General features: G+C 40.8%; 1 protein-coding gene across 8 annotated transcripts in view; it reads left to right on the top strand.

Annotated features, from left to right (window-relative positions):
* Positions 1 to 11,977: 11,977 nt before the first annotated feature.
* TNC (tenascin C) overlaps positions 11,978 to 24,127 on the top strand; it is a 90,861-nt gene continuing 78,711 nt past the window's right edge. For 2 of the 8 annotated variants that reach the window (XM_019540635.1, XM_019540634.1), the window contains exon 1: positions 11,979 to 12,211. The gene's annotated coding sequence lies outside the window, so the exon portion shown is untranslated. Of the gene's footprint in view, positions 12,212 to 24,127 lie in introns of all 8 variants that reach the window. The other 6 variants (XM_019540641.1, XM_019540636.1, XM_019540637.1 and 3 more) reach the window with 6 other exon arrangements.

Genomic DNA, 24,127 nt, shown 5'->3' with positions numbered 1-24,127 from the left:
TCAAAAGGCTACCTCAGCCAGACTGTTTTGCTCTATGGGATTTCTATGATATTGCTCTATCTTATACCCTATTTTCACCCTACCCCTGTAATCAATAAAGTTCTCCTTTGTGACCGGTGTAGGAGGCTTATTGAGTTGTGGGTCTAAATTATGCCTAAGAGGCCCCTTAGGTCTGTGGACTAAGGGAGACTTTCCTTTTTGGCCCCTGATTTGGGGGAGTGCCCCAAGTGCCTGTACCAGGTAGAGTACCTGTAGGACTATTAGGCCTGTGTTTTCCTGAGGAAACAGGGCCGAGAGAGTCACTTCTTGGGGTGGTGGCAGCACACGTTACCCCTGGACTCTGTGGTAGGGCTCGGGAGGGGGTCTGCCAGGGTTTAGGTGCCCCTGGAAAGACACGTGGAGTCCTGAAGGTGGATGGGCGCAGTGAGGTGGGAGGCTCAACACAGAAGCGCCCCCTACTGGCCCACCACAATGGCCACCTATAAGTTTATAAGGGGTGTCCACCAGGATCTAGGGGAACGTTTGTTCACCAGAGTGCACCAAGGGACAACAAGGTTTAATGGTTATAAACTCCTGCAATACAGTTTCAGGCTGGACATAAGGAAGAATTTCTTTACTGTCCAAGCCCCCAAGGTTTGGAATAGCCTGTCGTCGGAGGTGGTTCAAGCACCTACTTTGAACATCTTCAAGAAAAAATTGGATGTTTATCTTGCTGGGATCCTATGACCCCAGCTGACTTCCTGCCCTTCAGGCGGGGGACCGGACTCGATGATCTCCCGAGGTCCCTTCCAGCCCTAATGTCTATGAAATCTATGAAATTTGGGGAGCTCACGCATCACGTGTCAGTGTGGGGCAGCAGGGATCAGGTGATTGCGGGGATTCAGATTAGGCCGATTTGGGGGACAGTGATTCGATTCAGTGATTCAAATCATTGTCCCAAATCAATTCAGCCAAATCTGATTCAGAGATTCAGTTGCTGCCAAATCTCCGAATCGCCCAGAACCCATCCCCCGCCAGCTTCAAGGTAGTTCAAGATGATGCTTGTAAATATGGGAGAATAACTATCATTCCTTAGTTCTCTGGAGGAAGGACTCACCCTAGTCCCTTTCTCTTATCTGTCTTGCAGCTCTTTAGCAGTGGGATAATCATGATGACTAATGTCTGAATGGATATTGCTACCTCCACAGCCAGTCATTGCTGATTCTTTGAGCACTGAAAGGTAGTCACTGGGCAATAATGTTGTTCTGTTCCTCCTAGTATCCCAGATTCCACAGACTCACCTATTCAGAGTCCTCCCATGTAACTCTTGTTTCATCTGGGCCTTTCTACTCTTGTAGAATTGGTAAATGTTCCCTAACAGACCAGCGACTTCTAGAAAAAAGTTATGTAGAGCTCTAAGGAGAGTAGCGGTGTTGTCAGAATTGAATATTGGAAATATATTAGAATTTAAACGGTATTGTACTAAATGAAAAAAAAATCACTGTGCATCACAAAGTATAAGAATATGCTTTTCAACCCTAGTATGTGATCAGACTGCTGTAAATATCAATTTTTTGATCATTTAATAAAAAAAAATCATAGAATTTTCACATCCGAGTCAACTTCCACTTTGGAATCACTGTCCTCTGCTTCTGCATACTTGCCGGTAGAAGCAGTCCATACATAAAATGCCTCTGAGCAGTTCCCCGTTCATAAGAAACAACACAAAGATAATTTAAGGTCATCTGAATGAGGGAAATTGATAGAAAATGAACTTTCTCTTCCACTTTTTTGATCCTCACACATTTTAGCCACTTTTACTTGTATATTGTACATTTCAATTTGCCATAAAATGCTAATTATTATATGCCTAGCAGTGCTGGAGGACACGCATAATCCCTTGGGCATAAGCCATCAGTGTTGTAGTTTCTACTTTTTAGGATGGAATTTCACACTCATGTTTCCATGTAGTAGGAGTTATGGCACAGCCAGGTTGTAATGCATTTCAAGATGTCCAGCTAGGTATCTGGGAGCCAGGTCTCTTGCCATCAATTCCTGGCTCACCTCCTAACTTTGTTTTTTGACTTCAGGCAATCCATCTCCTTGTGGCCTGGTTTCCCCAAGCAAAATGAGGGTTATAAAACAGGGTGATCTTGCTAATTAATACTAGAAAAGTGCTTTGTGTATTGCTTAAAAGGTGCTTAAGAGTTTTCAAACTGTTACATTAAATGTTGCTCCTTTGCTTTACTTTATTAGAAAAAGCAGTTTTTCTGCTGTCCTTTGATCAGAAAATCCTGTAGCCGGCCCAAATAAGAAGCACTACTTTAAAGAAATATAATAATGAAGCATAATACTTAGATGTAAGGGAAATTTCTGTAGGTTTAGATGTCTTCATTTTTCTTTGTTCTGAGAGAACAGCTTTTAGTTTTGAAAGTGGGAAATGAGGTTATACATCCACTGGACAGCAGGTATTATGCTTTGCTTGAGCTGTCGTCTCAAGCTGATATTCATGGGTGGCCCATTTGTTGTAACCACTTTGATTCATTCTTTCTGAGTGAACACATTTTCTATATGCAGCCTCTGTTAGCTCAGCGTGCATTTATTTCAGAAACATTTTACTACAGAGCCCTGCAGGGCCGTTGCTTAGTCCAGAGTAGCATGAGATGCTATGGAATGTCTATGGTTTTTCTTTTTATTTGGAGACAAAAATGTAGAGGATTAATTTTATGTTGAACAAACAGCACTAATGCCTGGAGCATTGCTTGATGGAAAACACTTTAGACATGTCTCATCAAATCCAGAACCAAAAGAAGAGGGCTTTCTATCAAGCAAATTGGAGTGGACAATAAGGAGACATCCCAGTAGCACATTTTTACTGGACTCTGTAAAGAGTCACCCATTTGTAAGTAAAGCATGTAACCCTTCCCTTTCTGTGCCTGACTTCAGATTAACACAGGTAACTACCTCTCTGTGCTGAAAGTATATGGTACTCTTTTGTTGAATGCCATAGAAAGAAACCATTTTACACCATCTCCTTTAGTAAAATGGATTCCTTACCAACCAATTCAAACTACTTCATCCCTCTGGGTTTCACACTGAAATGAAAAATGTGTCCCCTTCTATAGGGGAAGGTAACCTTTTTAAATGCCCACGGTTGTCAGTTCTCAATGTCTTCCACATCAAATAAATCGCAATAGCGAAGTCTTTGGCAGATTTTCTTTTTATTATCCCTACTCCAGAATCCATTCCTACTCAGCAGGACACTTAAGGACATGATTCACATACTTAATTTTAACATATATATCAATGGACTTCAACATGGGATTAAAGTTAAGTGCATACTAAAGTGATCCAGGGTAGACTTCAGCATCTATTTAAATCCTTTCCTGAACTTGGGTCATACAGACAGCAGTTCAGTGTGGTACGCTATAAAGGCTTTGCTGGCCCTCATTTGAGATATTCTGTATAATTTACATATGGCTTAACTACCTATGAGTAATGCAATTATGGAGATAAAAGTTTTATAACACGTCACTTCATTATTTGTGTTCTCTTTCCCTCTCTGAGACAACCATTTGGCATTTTCTCCACCTTCTCTCCCTAGCTTTCTAGATGCATAAGCGGGGCTATGTTTAGTCTCACCAGCATCCAATAAAGCTTGTCACAAATGTGAGAAATGATAAAAGTATTTCTGTAGGACTGGATCCTGCTCTTTGTCTCACAGTCTGACACCATCAGTTTGGACTGAAATAACTTTTTACATTTGAGTCATCACCAATTCTTGATCCACTGATTATTCCTTGAAATTGAGTTCTCATTTGGCAGTGAATATACTTTTTTTAAATCTGTGCCTATACATATTTCTGATAATAGCACAGGAATACCAAGCTTTTGCATAATGTTGTTTTATCTGTGGATCTCAAGTCTAGTCACAAAAACATCATCCTTTTTTCACAAACGGAAAAATTGAGGCACCAAGAGGTCATGTGACTTGCCCCAGCGGATGCACTATGTAGGAAGCCCCACCGTTTCGCTTTATCTCTACATTATTTAGTAAATACTTGTACTTTCCTCACTTACTTCCATTTGAAGTCTGTCCAGGTCATGTGGGGGCTGCTCAACCAGGCTCAGTTTTCAAAGAAAGAGCTAAAGAAAAGGATAAGGAAACCCTCAGTCACGACCTGCTTCTTGTGTGCACTCACTAAACAAGGCCAGTGGTTCTGCTGTCAGACAGCTGCATCCTATTTCTTCACATAGGGATAAATGCAATTCTTAGGGATCATCCTGATGATAAAGGGGGAAAAAATCTCAAACAATGAGGGATTTTCTGTTCCCCCTAGGAGAGCACATTAAAAAAATGTAGAAGTCATCCAAGTACAGTTGGTGATGCACTGAATGGGCCAGATTCCTACGCTCTGATTCTGCTTTCTTTATAGTCATGATCATTTCTTTGAAGTCCACCATACAGCTGATATGGGAAGGGATTTTAAGATTGGGTCCTTAGATTTATGGAACTCAGTCTGGAAACCCTCACTCAGGTGACACTCCCATTGGGATTAGGAATATGCTAGTAAATTCTGTTCCATCTAGATGTATCCCTTTTGGGCATAGATGCAATTATTAAGGTAGACCCAAGTCTAACATCAGGGACTCTCACTAGGGTGTTAGTCTGGACATAGCTTTGTCCATTCATAAAATATTAGAATGTTTTTGGAAAGGGCAAGTCTCATAAATAATCTTACAAATCAGTATTCACACTCAGGTATCCACGGGAATAGATATTAGCTGAAGCATTCATGCTGGAAGTGTCTATACAGTCATCTGGAAAGCTCTAGGCTGGTTTTGGAGTAATTAAATTAGGAAAGGCAGAAAAAGATAATTGAGCATAAAACATGAACTGCAACTCATAGACAGCAACTATTTGAGATGGAAAAACCCAGAGAATAGAGTGTGACCCATAAAGTTGGACTATGTTCTCATAAACAATTTGGTGCATAATTTCAAAATCTAAATAAATGCATAAAACTGAAAAAAAAATCCTTTTGCAAATCATTTGTGAACTAGGGGTGGGGGAAACCCAAACACATCAAGCAATAGCTTGTTCAAAAAAACCCCGATATTATTAAAAGAAATATGATACCTTAAGTCAATGAGTTAAAGCAAAATTACAAAAATATCACACGGCTATAACTGGAACTAACTGATCTGCATTTAGAGTCAGAAAATTAGGGTTGGAAGGTACCTCCAGAGGTCATCTAGTTCAGTGGACTGGTTATCAACGTTTTTGTACCAGGACCCATTAGTAAACTTGGATGGCCAGTCCCAATCCAATGGCCCTCATTCCTGCCCTGCTGACTCCTGTCCCCAGGCCCCAGGTCCACAGTATGTGGGACAAGGGATGGGTGTGTGGGGCAGAGTGGGGTGTGTGGGGGAAGAGGGGGCAAGTAGCCCCTTGCAGGCTAGAACTCTGTCAGCCTGCAAGGAAAAAGTCATGGTCTCCCACGTTTTTCTCCTTTTAGGAGAATCCATTTTTAAAGTTTGTTTCTGACCCTTTCATATATTCTTGTTTGTGACCCTTTCATATATATATGTAACCCATTTTTGGGTGGTGACCCATGGGTTTAGAAACGCTGATTGAGTTCAACCCCTTGCTCAAAGCAGAACCATCCCCAACTAGATCATCCCAGCCAAGGCTTTGTCTAGCCAGGTCTTAAAAACCTCAAAGGATGGAGATGCCACGACCTTTATTGATAACCTCTTCCAGTATTTTACTATCCTCCTAGCAAGAAAGTTTGTCCTCATATCTAACCTACATTTTCCTTGCTTCAACTTGAGACCAGTGCTTCTTGTTGTGTCACCTGCCACCACTGAGAACAGTCCAGCGCCTTCCTCTTTTAACCCCCCATCAGGTAGCGGAAGGTTGTTACTAAATCCCACCTAGGTCTTCCTTCCCTTCTCTAGACCAAGTGGGTGACTTAGCCTTGTGGGGAAGCTGCTCTGATGCACCATAGTTACAGCATGTTGGAGCAGACTCAATTCATTTAGTCTACTGGCGCATGCTGATTAGTGCACTCCAGCAGCCTCCACATCTCATGTATCAGTGTCCCCGCACTTGCAAATGGTGGTGAAGGGCACTTTAACTAAAGCTTCAAGCTTTAGTTAAAGCACCCCCACTGCCATTTTGAACTGTGGAGCTGCTGATACATGAGATTCTGTGGGCTCATTAATTAGAGCAGCTCTTGGAGCTGCTCAAATTAAAGCACCCCCCTCTCACCCCTGGAGCATGTGTAAAAATGCCTCATAAGCCCTGTTCCCTCAGCCTGTCCTCATCAGTCATGTCCCCCAGCTCCCGAACCAATTTCATTGCCCTCCGCTGGACTCCCACCAATTTGACCACATGCTTTCTACAGTGGGGGGCCAAAACTGAACACAGTACTCCAGATAAGGCTACACCAATGCCAAATAGAGGGGAATAATCACTTCCCTCAATCTGCTGACAACACTCCTACTGATGCACTAACCCTACTAATTGGGTTAGAGGCATAAAGAAGTCAGGACTTTTCAGAAGGGAAATGGGAAATCTAATGAACTAAATTCTACCACAGGGAAATCTGTTTATTCTACTTGGCTTTTATTCTGTTAAATTTCCTGAGTATTGGAACAAAAAAGAGCAAGCAGCAAAAATGATGATTAAATGTGGTAGGATCATATCTATGGACAATTGCGTTTCTTAAAATCATCAAAGATAAGATTGGAACCTGAAGGGGAATTTCTTCTGGTCCACTTCCAGGTCCACCGCTGAGTGTGCTGGGGACCTCCGCCACAATGCGTTCCAGTGGGACTCTCCATCCACCCCACCTTCTCAGCGTTCACGAGCCACTTGGTACCTTGAGGTATGTAGAAAAAATGTATAAAGCCATCGCTAAGTCCAAATTATCAAATCTCTCCAAAGCAAATCAGAGGCTTCTGATTCGATTCGGAGAGATTAATGGGTCTCTTGATTCAATTTGGATTTGGAGATTCGGCTGACTAACCGGGTCGAATCTCCGCCGAATTGAATCAGTGACCGAAGTTTCGTGTAGCCCTACTTTTCATATCAAGTTTCTTCATTAATTAAATAGAAAAGGATCAATCATTGTTACATTCAATTTTCCTTAACTATATACCTTTATTTTTCTATTAGCATAAGCCATTCGACAGTGGATGTGTTTGACCCTGCCTTACCTCAACAGCTGCTGGTTCCTGAGCAAGCTATTTTAAAGCTAGATTCAGAATTTCTGCACTACTTCACCGTGATGTTTGTAGCCATGCTGTAGATACACCTGAGAGCTCTTTGTAGTGACTAACCTTCCCATTAAAAAAGCGTGCTTTCTTCCATGGTGTCTGTGTATACATCATTTATAACCCATTATTCTTTATTCTAACTTGCTATCAAGTCGAAATACTTAGTTTACCTCTACCCTTACAGTTTCATGTTTGTACGGCCTCAAACTTTGATGCAGACCCATGTCTAAATATCGGAGCTCCGGTGCTTCTAATTTTGAGGAGTTTAAGAACAACAACAACAAAACAAGCTACAAATTGTACTTAACCCGTGAGAATCTGAAAGCATCAGGCGCGGGACTGGAAAAAAGAATGAGTCACCGAGCGAAGTCATACTGAAAGCAGAAGACATAGGATTCCCCCTTTCTGATGGCCTGTTCTAATCAGGCAAAGATGCTGCTTTCAAATGTTCCTGCAGCTTAAGAGCTTCAGACCAAACACTTCTAACCAAGGACTTTGCTTTACATGCATCCATTAAATTTGTCTGTCCTTACAGTATTTTCTTTGAAGTGCAAAAAATGTATCTTCCCAATGCTGATTCCTTCATGCTATTTAAATTGGTAATACAACATCTCCTTCACATGGGCAAGAGTTTCCTTTCCACAGCACATGTATCACAGAATAGAATGGGACTTTTTATGACTATGGAATGTAATTCATTTAATCCACAACTAAACTTCTTTTATTTTGGATACACATCAAATTAATCTGTGTATGTGATATATATTTGCTCTACCTCCCAGCCTTGTTTTTATTATCTGCACATCTGATCCTTTTCTCATTTGATCACTTATCTCCACCTAGAAACTCATTTCCTTCCAGAGACCTGTGCTGAAGATGGTTCCTAGGTTTCAAAGCCATTCATACTAGATATCTCTTGCCTTGTATGAAAACACTGTCACTTGGTCATTTATATTTAATGAGACTCATTCATTCAGGTTGCTTCTTTCCCTCTGTATGATGTTACTTAATCTATTGACTTGTATAATGTAGTTAGTGACATCTTGTTATTGCTCACTGTACTATCAAATGCTTCCTCTTCAGGCCAGCATTCAAGTGTCATTCTCAAATATTACTCAGTTTCAGATTATTTCTAGATGTAAGTGAGACAGTTTAGCAGTGAATCCTGACCAAGCTAGATTGTTCAAGCTCCTGCAATCAAATACTAGTTGTCATGTTATGATAAGAAGACATATACATCTGATGAATGTTTTCCAGAATTATTGTGGGTTAGGGTCTGCTTCACTCTGAGATTAACATCCAAATACTAGTTTTGGACCCATTCCAATTTTTTTTTTTTACATATATGTAAAAGAAATTCCTCCCTCCCTTTTTCTAGTAAAAAAAAAAAGAACAAACAAAAAAAATCCCTGCCATCAATTTTTATTTCTCAAGTGAGGATGCTGGAAGTAAGGATGCTAACTGAATTAAGTGAAAAATAGTAGGATCTGTACTAGAAAATACTGCATGTTGATAATCATCTTCCCTGGCCTTAAACTTGGTGAGCTTATGTGCTTATGAACCTAATGCTTTTAGCCAACTGTGAAATGGTACGTTTTGGAATTCTTTTTTTCCTGAATCCCCATCACATTTGAAATGTCAGCCAATCACAGAAAATGAGGTTTGGAAGGGGCCTCAGGATATCATCTAACCCAACCCTCTGCTCAAAGTAGGACCATGCCCAACCAGATCATTCCAGCCACGGCTTTGTCAAGCTGGGCCTTGAAAACCTCCAAGAATAGATATTCCACCATTTTTCTAGGTAACCTGTTCCAGAGCTTCGCCACCTTCCTAGTGAGATTTTTTTTTCCCAATAACCAACCTGCACCTCTCTTGCTGCAACTTGAGACCATTGCTCCTTGTTCTGTCATCTGTCACCCCTGAGAACAGTCCAGCTCCATGCTCTTTGGACCCCCATTCAAGTAGTTGAAGGCTGCTATCAAATCCCCTCAGTCTTCTCTTCTGCAGGGTAAATAAACCCAGTTCCCTCAGCCTCTCCTCACAAGTCATGTCCCCCAGCCCCCTCACCATTTTCATTGCCCTCTGCTGGACTCTCTCCAACTTGTCCACAGCCTTTCTATAGTGGGGGGTTCAAAACTGGACACAGGACTCCAGATGTGGCCTCACCAGTGCAGAATAGAGGGGAATAATTATTTCCCTCGATCTGCTGGCAACACTCCTACACAACGCTCCTGCTAGTGGAGCCCAGGATGCCGTTAGCCTTCTTGGCAACAAGGATGCACTGCTGACTCATATCCATCTTCCTGTCCACTGTAACCCCCAGGTTCTTCTCTGCAGAGCTGCAGCTTAGCCAGTCAGTCCCCAGGCTATAGTGGTACATGGGAATCTTCTGACCTAAGTGCCATCCCAGTGGAGGTACACCTCCTTTGGGATGTGTTCGGCCTTTTTTTCCCCTTTGCATGAGCCTACCTTGAACTTTACAGGAATAAGCAATAGCATAGACTGGTCAGCTAGGTCTCTCTGTATTGATTACTCCTGTGCCATGTAGGTCATATTCTGAGAAGGGCTAGACACAAAATACAGGTGAAATGTTGCTGTTCTATCTATTCTCACACTCACCAGGTTGTTGCCTTCCTGAGATGCATTGGCATTAAAGAAAGCAGCAAGTTTCCATAAAACTGTCATTGCAAATGAAACCTAGGAGGGCACAAACTTAAGATTCAGCCTGCCCTGAAAAGTGGGGCATGGCGATTTTAGCTGGAGATATTTATTGGATATTAGAATATTTCACTGATAACTTTTTCAGATTCTATAGAAGGATACAATTCTTCAGAAACAAAACTGGTCAGAAACTTGGAATATAGAGTTTGCAGTACAGGAAGCTAGTATTTTGTAACTGAAAATTTGAATTTTAAATTTCTAGGCAAGGTCTTTATCTGCTTGGAAAGCAACAGGATCTTTTTTGCCATTTCCTGCTTTCTTTTTTGACTGACTTTAATATAAACTAGAGGTGTCAGCTTACAAGAGGGTCAAAGAATAGAATGAAATATTATGGATTTAAAGGAAGACTCAATCGTGTTAAGATCCATAACTCACTTGTATCTCTACAATCTAAAATGACTTATGATGACGCTTTAATGGGATTTTAAATGATTCAGGATTTAAGATGATTGCTCCAGGTTAAGATTTCTGCCCCTCCCACATACACCGTGTAGCTGATCATTTCTATTTGTCTTTTTTAGATAGGTTGGGACAGAGAGAGTCTTCCTTCTTGCGAAGTATCAGGAGTGGGTCACTGCCAGAGGCATGGTACTGAACTTAATAGACAGATGGTCTGATCTTACATGGTAAACCCTGTGCTCCTCAGAAATGTCAACTGAAAAAGAGCTAAGTGAAATGAAGTGATTTGAAGGACCTCGGCAACAAGTTTGAGCTGTAACTTAGATCTAAGTGGTGCTCCAAGGTTGTAGTTCAGTAGCTGCTTCTTGTGTAGCTCATCCATTACTTGGTCAAGTGAATAGAAATGCTTTTGTCTTGAGTGGGTTTTGGAGGACATCAGAGGGCTAACTTACTGCTAGTATGTTTGTTAACTGGAAGACCATCAGACACATTATAGCTGGTACAGTTATGAGCCAGATGAAGGCAGAGCTGCAAGTCTCTGAGGACAAGCTAATGATGAGGACTGAATGGGGGAAGGCCAATTTATCCTGTTAGATAGGAGGAATGTCAATGTTAGCACAGCTGCTAACATACCCTTAACTCTTAGTCACAAGCCTGAGGTTCTAGGAGAGCCAGAGATAACAAAAGGTGTCCTTGAAATCCCCTAAAATGAGTGGCCTGTAAATTATTGATAATAGCAAGACAGAAAAGGGGGAGAAACGAAGGGTGAATGTAGCAGCTTTGTCCCCAGTAATAATAATAAAAAAGGAACAGATTATCTTTTCAAACACACATGCACCCCAGACACATAATCCCCCTTTATCTGATACTGAGAAGAAAGATGAGACCTCCAATTTTCTTGAAGGGAAGAGATAAAAGCACTGGGAAAAGAAGTCAGGCAGTTCTCAGTTCAGTAGATTTTGCTCATTTTCTTCACTTTATCCCCTACAGCTGTTGAGTTAGCAGCAGTTCACAGAGACATTAATGAGGGGACAAGGTTGAAATTATTAATGAGGGGACAAGGTTGAAATTATATGAATGGGCCAAATTCTCAGTTGGTGTACATTAGTGTAGTTCAGCTCTCTTTGACAGAGCATGGCTGTCTTAAACCAGGTAGAAAGTTAGCCCATTAGGGTCTAGAAGCTTCGGGGGATTGAATTCAGGATCTGTCACCCTTCTCATTTGACTTACATTTGTTTCTTTTTTCACAATATTAAAATGGAGAAGTATCCTTTGCTATACTAAAAGGAAGATATTATCCTTTCTGCTTCACTTGCCTTGAGATGACTTTCTTTTTAAAGGAGCCAGGGGTTTCCTTCTTTACCCCTAAATTGCATGCAGATACCTTTTTGCGTCTGTCACCATGCATATGCATGTGTGTGTGCACACCAGTGCACGCATTTGTCTTTCACAAGCTAACCCAGGCTCCAGAGGGAGGCTGTTCCTTTAATTCGCCAACTGAAAAAAAAAAAAAAAAGTGGAAAGCTTGCCTTCAGGCATCCCATTACAGTGGAATGAGCAGGGATCAGGATTTCTCGCTCAGCTATATAAACCCAGCAGAAGCTGGCTGCTCTAACCACAATTTGCCTTACTGTCAAACATCTCTCTCTCTTTCAGACACACACACACACATGCCACACACACACACACACACACAGTAAGACGAGACAACTTTTCTGAGTTTTGACAGGACAGCAACAAAGTGGGAAGCTGGAAGGTGACTTTTACATCATATTTATTTCATGGAGGCTGTTCACAGTGGGATCTAATCCATATCAGGGCTTATAAAGTAAGTCTTTCTCATTGATTGCTGAATTTAAAAAATCCAGAGCTTATTTTTTATCTTGCAATAATAGATGTCTCTTGTGAACTTTACAGGCAGTGCTTTATTCATTCTGATCTGCCAGGCATCTCATCTGGGAATGTTTTTCTTTTATGGGGTGTGTATGTACATAGTTTATTTTCTGATGTCAGATACACTCAGATAAGTTTCTCATTGGCATTGGTTTGAGCAAATGAATGAACCAATGAATTAAAGTTGGAATGTTCAATGCTAGATCTGTGGTTAAAAAAGAAATGACAGTGGGGATAGAAAATGAATTTCAGATTGAAGGTGAATTCCTGGGATGTACTTGGCCAATCCAGTAATTTGAGGAGTAGCTCCCCATAACCCCCCTTTCAGATCTACTCCACTTGTAAGTCTTGGACCTGCAAATAACTTCCACCACTACACACTTGTATAAATTGAAAAGAGTTGGATGTTTCCTATTTTTAATTCCCCAGCTGTGTGCTTGTTTGCTTTAAAGTTTTTATCACCTTCCTCCCCCCCCCTCCCCCGCAAGTAAAAGGTAGCATCCAGCTCTGTCTTGAAGCATCATAGACAAAGGGAGGCTCAACTGTTATCTTGCTGCTAGCTACATGGGCATTTTGAAGGCAGGGGGTTGAAATCCTTGGTGCCCATAATGAACCACTTCACATACTAAAGTCTTTGTACTATGCAATCTTTCTTATGCTCATTAGTTCCTTGTGCTGCATTACAGTCTTCAGCACAACTGCCTCTTCAGCAGTTCTACTGTACTTAGTAGCCAGGATCTTGGCTTCAATCAATGCAGCTGGTTGAGAGATGGTTGGAATATTTGGCCTTAAGAGCTGAGTTCAGCCTACTTCCAAACTCCATGCAGTTACATTATTTTTTGCAGTTTTTCTGGTGTGCTTGAGAACTTTTTATCTGGCTACTAGGAAGCACTGTTGCTTGGCAGATATTTTAAAATAGGTCAAAATCTGCATTGCGCTGGCCAGGTAAAATGTTATGTTCCTACTGCCTGTAGTATAAGTGGAAAACCATGACATAACCCCATTGTACAACAGAAGACATATATAATCCAGAAGCACAATAAATGTATTCTCTACACACTTTCCCCTTTATGTAAAAGCTGGAAGAACAGCCAACAAACTGGATAGGAACACAATGAATAAGGCAGAAACTTTGTTGTACTTGCATTTTCAGTTCATTTAACAAATTTCCCATTAAATAGTGGGTATTAATTTTACAAACTTCCCCTTCATATGCTTGACTAAAGTAGCATAGAGAAAAAACTGCTGACTAGTCAAGTTAACGTGTGTAGTTATTTATGAAATGTGCCCTGCTTCATGTCCAGGTGTCTGATTTTGCCTTAGAGTGCTTTGCAGTCATACCAGTGGAAGAGCCTGTAAGTGGGGCATATTTTAAGGTGCCTTCATGATTATAGAGGCTTCTATAATGGGATACCTAAGGAGAAAACCCTGGATATGAAATATAAGATCTCTCCCTTTGTTGTTGCTCGTAAGTGTGAAAAGAAAAGCAGACCTTAAGTCAGATTTTTCATTCAATCATCTCACACAGTCAAAAACGTGATTCACTCCAACCTCACTATGAGGAAATTTTGGAGGTATTGGGCAGTTACCAGGGAAATCATGGAAAGTCTCCTGCTAGTCTACTTTTTTACTTTCAGCTCAGGAACGAGCTTGAATCTGAAATGAGTATGGGGATTAGCATCTGTAAAAAGAGCAGAATGAGAAGGGGGGAGGTAGAAAGAACCCCTTTGTGGCTCCCACTGTCATGGTCCCATTACTATTTATTATCTGCAGCAAATTACTATTTATTTGCCAGATTTTCTCTTCATTAGTTTCTCTTTTCATCCCAGAGAAGATGCTTTTCAAGTTCTAGTCCCTAATCCTACAACTACAAAATTACTTTATCAGTGCCTTCCATACAGTGAGAGAACCATGTGATCCACTGGAAAGCATGTGGCCTGCACATTACAGCACTGCAGCTTGTCTGACAGCAAAGCTGATGTCCTTTAGCAGAGGCATGATCGTATTACTGCAGTAATAGCCCAAATAAAGGGAGCCCATGACAGATTCCACAATTCCATTGAGCAAGCAATGATGCATGCCCCATAATATCTGACCTGCAGTTCCCAAAGTTAATTCCATCAGCTGAAGTGGGCAATTTTAACAGGAAAATCTATTTTTCAAACTCCACATGTGGAGCTGAGCAGATCATGCCCGCATCCCTCCCGCAAAGTCCTCCCAGAATGAAATTAAGCAAAACTATCGCATTACCAGAATGGAATTGCCAAAGGTGTTTGAAATTCAGACAACAGTGGTTTATTCTTCCTAACCCTGCCTTTTATAAAATGCCTAGAATAAGCTGAGATCCTTTTCACATATGCAGATGTTCTAACTTACTTTAACAAAACGGTCTTGATTTAAAGATATTCTTCCCCCTTGTGGATACACAAGCCTGCATTGGGTAAAAGAATCTATAAGACGGGATGGATGAACCAAGCAAACAGAGGTATGAAGATGAGATGGAAATATAGCTGGGCTTGGGCATCAAAAGCTGAGTGGCTTCTTGCCCTTAGGAATTATTATCCTTTGAAATAATGGTAACCTATTACAAATATTTGCTATTTCTTTTGATGCTGCGCAAGGCACATGTAAGACTGCTTACATAGGTTCATATAGTGCCTTGAGAGCCATGGAGGAAAAGGCATTCTATAAATGCTAATTATTAGTAATCTACATGTGACTATGTGAATAGCAACCATTTGGCATAAATACATGTTCTCCATTGACTGTGAATCATCCTAGTAAAATTAAGCTGATTGTAAAGTGGGATCTGGATTCAAAATTTAACTTGGAAAGAAGTGAAAATGAATTGTATGGGCTCTGGCTAGTTACCTGCAAGACACTTTTATCTATCTTAAACACTCAGCACACAGTTAAACATGAGAGACTTAGAGAGGTTGAAAATTACTCTGGTCTGAAGTCTAGGACTTGATCTATTCAGCACTGGAACGATGCCATCAAGGAATTGCTAAGCCAAAGGACCAATGACAGTTTTAAGTTCCAGTATCTCATAAACCTTCAGACCTTGAAAAGCATGATTCATGGCACTGGAAAGTTACAAATCTCAGTTTTCCAACAGTAAAAAGCATTTGTTTTGATGTCTGGCAGATGGTGAGATATTAGACTATAAAATTATGTTGTGATTTATCATCTTTCTTTCTTCCTCTACTTACACTGGTATGCTTTTTGGCAGTCGTATCTTAAGAACTGGTAACTGCCATAAAATAATAGTTTATACATTGTATAATCCTTAAAATATTGTTAAATATTGATATCTATTTTTGCAGTTTTAAAGATACTGGATAAAATGTTATCAGAATAAGCATGTTATAACTACAGTAAGAGATTAAAGAAGATGGTAGCCATTATAAAAGGATTTTATCAGCCACTATGCCATGACATTTCAGTCGTAAATGTTATTACAAATGCAACTAGGAAGTATAAATAATGCTAGGACCAGTTAATTTTTGTCCTGGATTTGAAAAAGAAATTGTTTTAAAATACTAAATAAATACAAAAATACTAAAACACCTCGCAGCAGGAGTGAAAAAGCAAAAACTTAAGTTGTATGAGACTTCATTTCATGAAAAAAAAAGATTTCAGCTCTATGGATGAAAAGAATTGAAAAGGTCTGATCCAAGCCCATCAATGTCATCTCCTTTTGGTTTAAGTAAACTATGGGTCAGCCCCTTCTAGACATTAGTGTTGTAACTACTGTTACACAGCTGCAGAGTCTCACTGGGTTAGAAGCTGTAAATACACAGAAAGAGGAAGTTTCTGCCCCACCTCGCCTACAGTCCGAGTAGACAAGACAGAAGAACTGTTATTACTGATAGTTTTAAAAGTTCTTTGTGTGATGACAAGAAAAGAAAGTGAAAGAGGTCAGTTCTTTGAGGAAGAAAAGTACCGGAAAGAAGCAAAAAGAGCAATTCTTGGATACAGCGCTGAGGTCTCTCAGCTTCCCCTGAGCTCTGGGGTTTATTCAAATTAAACTTCCCTGGTTTAGAGTACTTACTGTCCATTCGTGCGTTCCCCCTTCCATCCAATCCGAGCTGAAGTTAAGTGCCTTCCACATGTGGGAAAAGTTAAAAACTGGGCATTCTTCCAAATGAAAATGAAATCCTCCAAAGTGTGATGTAACTAAGCTGCACAGAGTGCTGAAGCTGGGGGTATAGAGCCTGTCTGACCAGGGGTGTCTGTCAGTCTAGCAGGATGTGTTTAGATGCATAAAAAAAGCACTTTATAAGGATCATTATACCAAGCAGGAAAAAAAAACTGGCTTTACCTTTGTTTTTGTTTTTTTTCTAGCACTAGCCAGTGGGAGAAAAGCCATTACAATATATGTGTAATTTGGGTTATTTATATTTCATTACAACTACATCCAATTAAAATGATCCTTTATTGGGTTTCCTCTCTCTCTCCCTCTCTTTCTCTCTCTGTGTGAATTACGCATAGAAAATCCTGCACTTAATACACAAAAAAACCCTAGGTCATGTCCTTAATTAGTCTAAATGAATATAGCGCCAATGACACTGAAGGATCTAAACTGATTTTACACCAGCTGGGAATATGTCCCATGAACTTACCTTTAAAAGGTAAGGTCTTCTCTTTGGTCTCCAGAGCCAATGGGAATGCTGTCCCATATACATACATATCTTTGGCTCACTTATAAGTTGAACTCAAAGGACAAATATATCCTGAGTTGACACTAGAAATTTCCCCAAATTCACATCCTTAATTATGTTGCCACTGTAGTTTCAATTAACTAATCTTGGATGTTGCCAAGCCTTAAGAACTTCGAACCAGAGAATCCCTGTGTGTGACTAGCCTGGGGCATTTTGTATTCTTTGGGAAATGGTGAGTAACCTTGCCAAGTTTGCATTCAGTCATCCATCACATATTAGCCTACTGGAGGTCCATTCTTCCTTAGCAATAGGGGAGTTCTGCTTCCTACTTAGAAAGATTACTCACACAAAAAGCTCTTTCCTTGTAACCAGAACTGCACTAGGAGCAGAAAGGAAGCTTTCTTCGATTCATATAGATGTTTTTTCCAAACCTCCCACAAAAATGATATTGTTTCATGATTAAAAAGCATATTCTTTTTAGTAGCTGTCTAAAAAGAGCATGGCAAGGGAATAGAATTACTTTTTTTTTTTAAACCTAGTCAAATCATAGGAAGGACAAAGGTCTGTTATCACAACTTGTTTCTTCCCTCCCAAATGCAGAACTGAAGCTGGCATCAATATGAAAAGTTAACAGGAGACTGATTGCTTTGCCTAGGTCACTTAGAGCATTTTTACATGTGCTCTGGGATGCCTGGGGGGGCGCTTTAATTAGTGAGCTGTGCTAATTAAAAGCGCCTGATCGTCACATGTATCAGCATCCCTGCTGAAAAAACGGTGGCAGGGAGCTTTGAATTAAAGCTCCTCATTTTTCAGCATGGGGATGCTAATACATGTGATGCTAGAGTCTGCTGGAGTGCCTCAATGTCTGCGCTCCAGCAGACTTGATCAGCCAAGTCTACTGCAACGTGCTGGATTTCCAGCATGTCGGACCAGGCTCCCTGCATGTGTATGGGAGCCTTTATGTTCCTTTGACAGTTGCAGCAACAGTGGCCCTGATTCAGCAAAGAGCTCAGGCACATGCCCGTAGTCTATTTGGAGATCTGTTAGAGTTTGCAAATGCATAGGCATATGCTTACATTTATGTCCCTTCACACCTGTCTGACACTGTAATGTAGCCTAATGGTGAATGTAAATGTAATTCAGTCTGACTTTAAGGCACCTTTGTCTGCTAGAACTTTGTGTTGGGGCTTCAGTGTAGCCAGCAGTCAGGCTTTTGGCATGGCTTCCTTCATCCTTGCACCAAGTAACTATTATCAAAATCCTTACAGTGCCAATCTTGGCAGGCAACAGAAGAAAAGATTGCTTTCGAGGAAAGTAATCCAGGTTTTCATTTGCAGGACCTAAAAGCAGCATCTAGTGGGTAAGTTTGCCAAAGGTTTTGAGGGTTGCCATAAAGACTGGAATACAGGAGGCAGTATTAACTGTGCAAGGAACCAAGTGTGAGATGAAATCTTGCAGCTTTGATTTTCAACCTATGGTCTTTAGACTTGGTGAGGAGCCTACAGTTCAGCCTGAATCTGGCTTCTAATTAATCTCAGTGGTCCTGTATACAACACTATGTAAGAAATGTATGGAGAATCCTTCTGGCCACAGAAAGGAATTACAGCATAATCAATCCATTGCAATAAATGTGAGGACAGTGAATTAAATCAAACCCTCAGGTGCAGATTTTAAAACCCAAGTCCAGTGTGCTCAGAAAAGATAACGGGTACCAGATTTTCCAAAATGCTCAGTATCTACTTTTCCAGATTTCAGAAAATGTTCAGAATCTGACACACCCGCCTGCAATCACAAAGCTCACTCCTGAGGAATCCGGTCCCACTTGAGGCCACTGAGCCTTTCTAAAATCTTCCTTCATTGAGGAGAGACTGCAAGGCCAAAAGAGAAAAAGATATGGCCTTCAGTACGTAGCTATCCCTTCCTGTTATTGAGCCTCATGCAAGTCAGTTTTTTTTAATCATGGCCTCTATTTCTCTTCTTGGTTGTTTTCATTATAGTAATTCAAGATTGACTTATGCAGTAAATGGAAGCTGTGTGGTACCAGCTTCAATTCAAATAACAGGATACGGAATCAGTAAAAGCAACGGTGTCCTTCTTATTGCTGAATCTTGGCACAGTACAGAATTTCCAGGAAGACTGTGGTGTTTCCTATGCTGAGCTTTCTCTTAATGAGGTTTGCATCAACTTTTTCCAGAATGACAGCCAGATGAGTGTTTACAGGAGGATATATCATCTCCAAGCCAAAGTGTTTATCATTTCCGATTGCCAAGTGTTAACTAAAGGGTTGGATCATATACGCTGTAGGTTAACAGGTCAGTTGCGTGTCCCCAGTAGAATTTATGGAAGATCCAAAGAGAATGTGATATTCCAAAATGGTTATTGACAGGCATGGATTTACACTCTTTTGGTCATTTGCAGCCTGATGTATATTTGGGACATTTTTTTTTTTTTAGATTATTTCATTACCGTGTTTATTTTCCTTGCTACTATTTGCCTTTGAGATGGAACTGCCATGGTCATGTTGGAAAAGTCAGTTTATTAATTTGCAAATGTTTGTTCTGTTTTGTCTTTGAGCCCTAGGAATCAGCTTATTAACTCCTTATTCACAGTGGTCTATAACTCTATATAAATTAATTATTTGGTGAGAAGTTACTAACATGTATCGCTCTAAAGCTACTAGTCAGGTAAGTAATGATTCAATAGCTTATATAAGAGGCTTATAGCCTGGGCCTAAGTTAGTGGCATCTGCACCTCTTGCATATTTTCTATGCATTGAAGATATCATACTGTGACAGGAGTGCCTCTTCTGGAGTCCTTCTATCAGTGACCCTGCCCTCCTGTTATGGGCCAACTCGCCTGCCATGCCTTGATCTTAATTGATTAATTGATGTAGGCTGACCATTTTCTTCCCCGCTGCTGGGGGGGCACTATCTGTGGCTCCTTTTCCTCCCCTACACTACAGCCCAAGCCTCGCAGATGATACTGACGTGGTTTGATCTGGGCCTTGTTGTAATTTGGCCCTCCCCTTGTCCTCCCTGGGCTTTCCACAGCCCTATCTCACTCTGTCTCGCTCTGCACCTTCCTGGCGCTCGGGCTCTCCACAGCCCTGTCTGGCACTATGCCTTCACTGGTGCTCGCTGCCCCCTCTCCCTGGGACTTCTCACTGCCCCCTCTGTCTGGGGCTGAGGTTCCCATGCTGGTGTGGGTCCCCTATGAGGCCTCCTCCAACCCCTGATAGTCCAAACCTCCAGTAAAAAGCAAACACAAACACAAAAGCCCCTGAGCTATAACAAAAAATCCAAGCCGCCCAGGTAAACATCATCCAATCCCTACTAGGGAATACTCCATCCCATAACTGCATCAAGAGCTGCTCATGCAGGCAGGACTGTGACAGCAAGGTTCCAGACTTGGTGGGGTCACCCTGCCTCTTAGTAACAGGGTTAGGGCTCCTTGTTACACATACCTATGTTTCATCCACTACAGTGTTAGAAATCAACTTCACTTCTGCATGTGATTCAACAGGACAGCTTTCCCCCAGAATGTCTGATGAGCTTAGAGAATGTAGGCCAAATTCTCTATTGACACAGATGCACTGACTTCATTGGAAAACTAGCAGAAAACTTAACTTTTCAGATTCCAAAGCTCAGGTTGCAGTCAGCTATGGTTCCTGAGCAGACAGATCCCAAGTTGGGATATTAGAGAGGGGATCAGAGTGTTCTGGGTGGAGGAACCTCAAGTCTCCCAGTGGCTCAGAAGAACCATGATCTGTTGTCATGACAAGCCAGGTGGAGGCTTCTGTCAGAGTGTAACCACTATCCCAAACAAATACTTACCCAGAGTCATGTATATGTTTAAAATTCCCATTGCATCACAAACTAAAAACTCAGGCTTTACAACAAAGCACAGAGGTACATCTCAGCCTGGGCCATTTAAGGAAGTTCATCCTCTCCTCTTGTGTTCAAGTGCCTGCATCCAGTTCACTCCATGTTTTTAATATACAAGTACTTGGCCCGAAATATATATAATCTAGTTCTCCTCCTGGAAAAAAGAAATCCTGCCTCCCAGCTCCCCCAGGGTTGATTTAGCCCATCTTCTAATTTTCAATGATATTTTCTGTTCCTCACATAAAACACCTAAGGAAGGATGTAGGATTCCACCCTGGGTTTCCACAGATGCAAGCTCTTGATTTCATAATATTTGACAGAACTAGGCCAGGCAGTTGTCTAGCCTGAGGAATATAAAGCGATTTCTAGGAATTCCTTCTGCGGTCTCATGAGTTTGAAAAATATGCACATTCCCACAAATTTAAAATACTAGTACCAAGGACAGAGTTCTCCCTGTCCAAGCAAATAACAATTTTTTTAAGTAGTAAGAGGTCATCTCAAAGGGCGGTGTGGGGGTTGGTCTTGGAGGAAAACATAAGCCAGGTGGGAAGGAACCAGTAATACTTTGCATGGATGAGAGCAGTGTGCATGTATGATTAAGGTCTGAGGGACGCAGCATCCCCGGGATGTCATTTGCAGAGCTGGAATAAGTGTGTGGTTAAAACGAAGGAAAATTACGAAGTGCAGTGCAAATAACTACCAACCAAAACTTAAAATATCCTTCTGCCTCCCAGGCAATTGCCATCCTAACAATTCAAGCTTGTCAGACACTTTGATACATAATTCCAGGCCGCATACATATAAAAGAATAATGTTTTCTAGTTGCAACTAAATCATGAGGACAGAAGAATTCCACTTTGCTTGCCTCTGTATACAAAAATCTTTCACAGAAGCTAATTTAAAAATGGCAAAGCAAACTGTTTGGCTTATGGAAAGGGAGACTGATAACTTCATTCTAGCTTTATGACCCCAAGAAGCACTTCAAATATTCTAAACTTATTTCAACCCCTGCTGTCACTCCATTGACTTCAGTGGAGGTCTACCACAAATTCCTGTTTATGTCATTCACCTTTTACTCCAGACATGTGTTTAATGTGTCATGGCTACAGTATAAATACTTACCTCATGGCTCTTCATTTTTATATGATCCCATTTTCTACTCAAAAACAGATAAAATTACAAGCCAAATGATTTGATAATGTCAATCCACAGAGGGATGAATTCTGAACATGGTTTTTGTAGGCTGTGTGTGAGCATAACCTCACCCGTTAATACATCCCTTGATAATGTCAGCATTTTGCCATAGGTTTTTAATAATACATTAGAAGACTATGTTTAAAAGCCTGTGACTACAACTGTTATGTTTTCACTGTGATAAGAAGCAAAATCAGAACTGAAAATTTTAATTTAAAGAAAATTGCACTCTTCTTTCCACAATTGTAAATAAGGAATAAAATGTACTGGAGACAATCTGGACTTGCACCAGCATACCTAAGACTAGAGATAAGGGATCTGATCTGACAAGCTTAGAAATAGCAAAAGACACCCAGCCTAGGTACTGGAGAAAGGGGTTCAACCTGTAAGAAATAAGTTCAGAGTTACTGGCTAAGTCTTCCAAGTTCCAGTTTGTTTTTCAATGTATATTTATATACATGTATGTATAAAAAGATGCATATTGCTATCTTTCTGGCCCCTCCCCACCCCTACCCCCCATATACCAATATTGTTAGTTGTAAGAAAAATAATTTAAAATACTGAGTCTGGCCACATGAGACTTCTTATTTCTTGTTCTGATGAACTTGAGCTCTGTGGGGTCTGAAACCTGGTTCAAGGACATTTGAATATAAAATGTATAAGCAGTCCTTGGAGCAGGGACTGGAACCCAGGACTGCCTTTTCTCTCTAGGCCAGAGTTATGCTCTCTCTCTTCCCCCCTCAGTCCCAAAATATCTTTAAGTATCTTTAAATATCTTTAAGTAAAATCCAAATTGGAACAGCCAAATGGGAAGGGATGAATATCCCTTTCCAGTCGCCTCTAACTCTAAAACAGCCTGTACCTAGTGGTTAGGGTATTCTCTTCAAAGATGAGGAATGTGAATTAGAATTCTGTCAAGCCGGGGAAGGAATTAAATCCTGGGTTTGCCACATCCTGGGTGAGTGCTCTAATTGCTGAGCTCTTGGATAAAACAGCGAATTTCCTGCTCCGCTCTTGAAAGAGTGGGCCAAGCACTTACCTTCAGGAGGGGGTCCAGGCTCTGCATCTGCCACAGAGAAAGAAGACTTGTGGAAGCACTGTCGAATTTAAACTCCCAGATGAGCAAACTGTAGGGCACACTCATGTCCTCAGCATGGTCTTCTTGGCTTCTTGCTCAGTGTGCTGTTTTTTGGAGATCCCCATTTCAAAGCCAATTAATTTCTGAGCATTATATAAATTATCTAGGTGCCTAACTCAGGCTTATGGAGTCCACTACAGAGCTGGATTCCAAAGATTTAGGCATTACAGTGCTCAAGGTGAGTATCTGGATCTGGTTGCAAGTTAGTCCATCTAAGTTGGTGTAATGTATATACTATGGGAGGGAGAAGCAAGGTTTAGACTTTCTAATCTCATTTGGATTTACTGACTGAATTCTGCTGTTTTCTGCACTGGTAAAAGTCTAGATAACTCTCTAGAAGTATAAATGAGAAAAGTATTTGGGACTCGCTCTGAATTTGTCCCATTGAAATTAAGTGGCTTGTTCAGCATGACTCAATAAATTAAATAAAGCAAAGCCAAAAGTTCTTACTTCTCAGATGCTTACTTTCCATTAGTCCAAAAAGCCCTTTGCAGAACAGACTGTTGAAAGTCCGTGGCTGGTTTTGAAAGAAAAACTGCGGTTTCTGGAGTGGAGACAAAGCTTTGTGTTTAAATTAATGTAACTTGCTGTGATTAATACATAAAAGAATACAAACCTTATAGTTTGAAACCGCATCTGTGAAGCGCTCAGAATAACTCAAAGTGAAATCACTGATACCTACCAAAAAAAAGAAAGAGCTCCTGACAAAGGGTAACTTGGCAAAGAAACTTTCCAAAGACAAGTTTAGAAAACCATAGATCTTTTCCAGCTCTGCATACGCCTTTGCTCAAAGAAGGGAGAGAACAAATAAGTGAGCAAATATTTTTGCCATTAGTAAGGCTTTATTAAAAGTTACAAAGCATAGCTAGGAGGCAGCAATGATTCCTGGTCAGTAATGAAGCACAACTGTTGCTTTGGCTCTGATATTTCTCCTTATATTATAGTAAAATGCACTAATCATGGCTTTAGCT

The sequence above is a fragment of the Crocodylus porosus genome, unplaced genomic scaffold (genome assembly GCF_001723895.1).
Source record: "Crocodylus porosus isolate Cpor-Errol unplaced genomic scaffold, CroPor_comp1, whole genome shotgun sequence".
Lineage (NCBI taxonomy): Eukaryota > Metazoa > Chordata > Crocodylia > Crocodylidae > Crocodylus > Crocodylus porosus.
The sequence above is the reverse complement of the archived record's forward strand: the minus strand, read 5'-3'. Positions and strand labels throughout refer to the sequence as shown.